The sequence below is a fragment of the Sinocyclocheilus anshuiensis genome, unplaced genomic scaffold, assembly GCF_001515605.1.
Source record: "Sinocyclocheilus anshuiensis isolate Anshui unplaced genomic scaffold, SAMN03320099.WGS_v1.1 scaffold1188, whole genome shotgun sequence".
Classification (NCBI taxonomy): Eukaryota; Metazoa; Chordata; class Actinopteri; order Cypriniformes; family Cyprinidae; genus Sinocyclocheilus; species Sinocyclocheilus anshuiensis.
Genome location: NW_015547690.1, coordinates 171,816 through 177,830, shown reverse-complemented (window position 1 = coordinate 177,830; position 6,015 = coordinate 171,816). Strand labels below are relative to the sequence as shown.

General features: G+C 35.9%; 1 protein-coding gene across 1 annotated transcript in view; it reads right to left on the bottom strand.

Moving 5' to 3' along the window:
* Positions 1 to 6,015, bottom strand: part of LOC107703603 (transcriptional activator GLI3-like) — a 157,041-nt gene that overhangs the window by 66,062 nt on the left and 84,964 nt on the right. The window lies entirely within an intron of this gene.

Here is a 6,015-nt window from a genome sequence, read left to right as displayed (position 1 = left end):
CTAAAAATTGAAGGGGGTCTGTATACTTTCCGTTCCCACTGTATATATATATATATATATATATATATATCCCCAGGCCCAGAGTAGCTTTTTGTTCATGAGCTTATTGACAGACCTTAGCCAGTGATAATATCTGTCACAGTTATATCAAAACTAACCTTATAGCTAGTACTGTAATAGGAAAATTCATAAGACAGGTCCAAACAAACAGACAGACAAACACAAATACACAGAGACACTCATAGGTAGACAGACCCACAGACAGAGGCAATAAATATGGAACAAGTCTGGTCACGCTAAGTCTTCGGGTAGTGAGGGAGGCAGTGTTAGTGCAAACGTGTGCTTTAGGGAGCTCTTTATGGGTTTTGTGTGCAAAGCCTCCTGGGCTTGGCCTCTTCCAGGCAAATGTGCAGGTTCACAGCGTCACACTAGAGCAATGGAGTGTCTCTGTGTCTGTGCTTGCCACATTCTGTGAAATAAAACAGGCTAACATTCAACATCACAGCAGCAGTCAGGCAAGGATTTCCCACAAGCTTGCTCCCTCTCTCTCTTTTTTCAAAGACACCGAATTCCATTGAGAGGGCAGCTGAGTCGTTTCCCTGCATTCCAAACTGCCCATTAAATGGCCTCATGGGCAGTATCAACGCCCACAAGCTATCCACCTTCTCTCTCTTTCTCCTTCCTTCTCTCCTTCCCTCTACCAGTCTTTTAACACCGTTCCTGCCTCTTCTCTACACACACACAGAAAGAGATGTACTTTCCCTATTTCTCTGTCTGTAAGTAATCTGTTCTGGCGGGCAAAGTCGGACTTGCAGCCCACAGGGACAGAGTCTCCAGTGGTCAAAAATGGGGCAGAGAGAAGCAAGTTTACAGGGCTTTGCAGGGTTTACAGGGTTTAGTGCTTGATCTTTGCTGAAGACACATGACCTATTATCTGACTCCATCTAGGACCTCTCAGCCTAGTTGAGTTAAGCAACCCATAATTCAGTGCTCTGGGAAAGCACCCGCCATACACTTTCACTGCTGAGTAACATCACTTAATGCTTTTTAATCTTAAGGAGTTCAGTTCATAACTGCAGCTGTAGGGGTCAATAGGGTCACCAATAATGTCATTTAAAGGAACAGTGACAATAATGTCATTATTTGCTCACATTCATGTCATTTCAAACTCGTGTGACTTTCTTTCAGTGGACCATGAGAGATAATTCTTAAAGACTGAGGGGGAAAAAACTCCATAAAAGTAGTCCATACATCATATGCACCACATTCAAAGTTTTCTAAAGCTTTGATATTCCCTAAAAATCTTGACAATGTACCCTATTTTTTCCCTATATGGGTTTTGAAAAAAGTACTTTGTAAACTAAACACAAATATTTTGTATATGTAATTCTTTGTGTGACAAACAATTTAATCATTTAAAGAACCTTATTCTACTACAAAGAACCTTAAGTGCAATGGAGAGGTTCAGTGGATATTAAATGTTCTTTATGGAATCACAGATGCCAATAAAGAACCTTTTTTAAAGAGTAAACATACAGCATTGATTATGCAGCCATCCCCAACCAAAGCATGAGTTTCACTTATCATCACAAAATACCAACATCCCCTTCTAAATTCCAACATAACTGAAAATTAAAAACAAATTTACTCCTTTTATCATTTGGCACAAAAACACATAAACACTTAATTTCCATATTTACTCTCCTCATTCAGTCCCATGCAAAGCAAGCTGGAAACAAGAATTACCCTGGCCAGTTTAAGTTAGTGCCAACAATATGAACTACAGTGCACATAATTAAATTAAACAGACATAATTGTGTTGCTTTAGTGTATTATAAGAAATTCAATTAATAATTAATAATTTAATAAAACATTTACTTTTTGTGGTGCTTTTGCATATTTTCTCCTTTTGTGTTTCACATCAGAAATAAACTCATACTAATTTGCTATGGCATGAAAATGTCTAAAGAATTGTCATTTTTCGAAAAACTATCCCTATATGTGCAGACAAAAGTAAGACAAGCAGATCAGATGCTGATATTTAAAGATTTTTCAGATTTCTGTATGAAAGCACTTTATAAACTCAAAACTCCCTTTTTTAAAACTTTTTTGGTGTGCGAGAACAGTTGTGAATCAGGTCATTAAACTCAAACTGTTTGGAGGAGTTTATCAGCTTGCTGGTGCTGTTGAGTGCTGCTCTAGCTGCTTCAAAATCTTTCTGAAACTGGCACCAACGTCTCGTATTGCTGGAGCTAAAGTTAGCGTTTGGCCCAGCATGCTGTGCTGCAGCTAGGAAAAAAAAATGAAACTGTGTGGTTTAAAGATTGTATTCCATATATCACCATGGAATAAACTACACACATACACAAACAGTCAGAACAGAGAGCATTCAAGGTTCCTTGGTCCATGAAAATGACAGCATCAGTTATAAGTCTTTAATCCTATATTGCATAGTCAGTGATCTTATTGAAGGAATAATAGCACTTATACAGTTAAAGCAGGATTAATAGGCCTGCTCCCGTAAAACCACAATATTAACATAAAGGGATTTAAGTATCATCCTGTTACTGTCCTCAGACACACGCACACACACATGGATTTGAAAGAGGATACTGTGTAATGAGTATGAGTTATGAGAACAGTCCTCACAAAAACAACTTAAAGGCACAATATGTAATTTTCGCCGCTGGAGGGTGCGGGAAACACTGGAATCTAACAATGCCTTAGAAAAAACAGTTAATCTTAAAAAAAAATAAAGCATATACATAAACCCTATCGGATAAGCATGTTATAAACTTCTGAAACATTGGTGTTTCATATTTTAGAGCAGTCACTGCAACTTATGAAATAATTAAATCTGTATGTGGGAGTGTGTGTGGAAAAAAATCAGATGTAACCCCCTTTGTAATCCTTAACATTTTCATAAGTAACTGTAATTTAATTACAAATTTTTTGTTAGTAACTGTAACTGATTACAATTACTTTTATTTTGTAATTAAATTCCGTAATTCCGTTACATGTAACTAGTTACTCCCCAACACTGTCTGTGCGGTCGTCACCGGTCTATTAAAACGCACAACATATTAAAGCGTCTTTGGTGTTTCCATGTTTTCTACAAAACAAAACGGAAATCGAGGGGTTATGATGTCATTGGCAGGCGACACAATGACACTATGGACACGGTCCGTGTCACTAGTTAAAATTGCTTATTTCTCTGGATTTAAACATTCTTCAAAACATTTGGGATAAAGTACACAAGTCAGCAAAATATATAACACTGTTCTAGTGGTTTTTGGTATTTTAATAAAAAATCTTACATGTTGTGCCTTTAAATACAATGCCTATTTCACTCATGTAATATAACATTTAATTTACTTTACTTCTTTTTACATTAATGTAATTTTACAAGCTTATAAGTCAAAAGCTCATTTTAAATTTCTCAGTCTGCATCAAGGCTTTTTCTTCCCTCATTTTCACTAGAGCCTGAATTATTTTAGGCATTTACAATGGCTATAGCTCAATAGTGACACAAATGCCACCCCACACCAGTCACTATCCTCATGAACAGAGGGTTACCCTAATTGAGATGTACTTTTTTCACAGGCCCAACACTGTTCCTAATGGCTCTGCAAACAATCAGCGGCAGTAGGTGATTGATTCACACTCAGTATCAGTAACGTCTGATAATCTCTCTCTCCTTCCATCTCTCTTCATTTACTCCATCTCTTTTCTTTATTATTATTTTCTCATCCAGTGCCACATTTAATTTTCTTGCCACTGTTGTTCTCCCTGTTCCTGAAAAAAAGTCATTGTACAAAGGTTTCTTTTTTTAAAGCTCAGAAAATTTAAAGGTCTCATTTAAGTAGATGCACTCATGTATGTTCCTGGTTAACACACAAGACATTCTCAACAGAGCGATGACTTGAAGAGGCAGTATGGAAACAGATGCTAAGAATTGCGCGCCATACTGCTTTTTTATTATTTTTCTGTTCAAAGGTCATTTACCACCTAATTGGTGGTTATGCAATTATTATTATTATTATTATTTTTTTTTTTCAGTTTAATCTTTAATCCTTGAGAATGAGAATTATATTATTTGTTTGATGCTAATTATATGTCACATGAGATATGTATTTTAACTTTATTGTAATAGTATATAATATTGGGCGCAATCTGTCACGCCCACTGGAGTCTTGTCAGTAGGTCACGGTCAAGCATACGCTGATAGCTCTGAAGTAAGCTAACCCTGAAACATAACCTAGTCCGGAGCAGGTTATGTTCAGAGAATAAGTTGCTATGGCTACTTACATACCCTGAAAGTTACCTCTGTCTTTTGATCCGAAAGCTGAGTTTATCTGCTTACCCTTAAACATACCCGGGTATGTCACATAACCTGCTTTCTGGAATACCCCCCTCTTGTCAGACTGTTGAGTATGAAGCTATACATTGAATTAGGATATTATAGATCAGATAATTTGGTCTTTGAATTTGAGAAGAAATTTTGAGTTCATATTGAAATCTTTGATTGCAATCTTTGGTTTTTTTTCTACACTGTAAAACAGTTGACCTAACTATAAGCTAAAAAATAAGGAAACCTATCACAGTCAACTTGCATCTAATGAATAAAAGGCTATTGAATTTTAAATGATCTGTCAGACCAACTAAATATGAGTTAGCATTTAGCAGTGGTAATCCTCTTTAGCAATCCTCTTTCTTTTATGTTTCATTTTCATAATATGGGCAGTATCCACCTCTTAAAACTAAAGGCAAACATTTGTTGATAGATAAATGTATTAATTCAAGAAGTTACAATGAGATGCACATATACCTCAACATACGATTGTCAAACATAGTGATCAACAAATGTTAATTCAATAAAAATATGAACTCTTATCCATATGACAGCAGCAGCATAAATTAAGCCAGTAAAATGTAAAACAATGATAACATTTTAATAATAATTACCAAAACGTTGCAATGCATACAGTTTTTAAACTTAAAATTGTTTGTTCAGATGACTCAGTTTGGAAAGTTGGGAGAACATCTGGACATGTTATGAACAAATACTTGAGTATCTAAGTAAGGTAAACAACACATTTGCTAGCGGTATTCTTGTTCAGTTCAAAATAATAAACTGACTCCTATTAAAGATTCTTTGCTCAAGCTACTTTTTTATTTTTTTTTATTTACATTTGTTAGAAGAACATTTCGCAAGTTACATTTTTTACAGTGTAGAAGAATTAGAATTAGAAATTGCAGGTAAAGCAAATGTTCCTTCTGTTTAACCTTACTGGAGAAACAACTAAGATATTTCAGTACTCTTTTTTTTTTCCTTCCTATGGAAAAATAAAGATGGACGGATCTCTAAAAGTTTCATTTAGGTTTGAGTTCATGTTAAAATCTTAGATTTTGATTGCAAGCTTTGGTATCTTTGCTTATATGAGCACAGTTTGAGACATTTTTGAGATCTTGTATATAATGCTACAAAATAAACATTTAAGGGCCCTTTTGTTAGGAAAAGATAAATCTGAAAAGCGGATTTTAACATAAGCAAAAGTCATCATTAGATCTCAGTTTAATATCACTGAAGAAATAACTGAGATATTAAAGTACTTATTTGTGGTTTCTCCTTCCTAGGGGACAATTAAAGGGGATGGATCTCTAACAATTTCATTCCTCATAAACGGATTTCCGTTTGAGCCACATTACGGAGTTCAAAAGTTTGCTGGAGACTTTTAGATGAAGGTGAGTGCTATTGCACTCTGGGCTCAGTGAGGCTCTGATGTTGAGATTAAACATGTCAGGAGGCAGATGAGAAGGATTTCCATGGCCCTGACCATCAACCCTTCTCTTTTATTTCCTCTTTTATTTTCTCAGCATTCTTTTATTCCTTTTGCATTTTTGGCTCCACCATTGCTCCACAGATTCACCGGTCTATTCACCCTGACACAAAAACAGCAAGCTCGTTCTCTGTGGACTGGAGGGAAAGCACGCTCCAGCAGAAAAAAAAAGCGG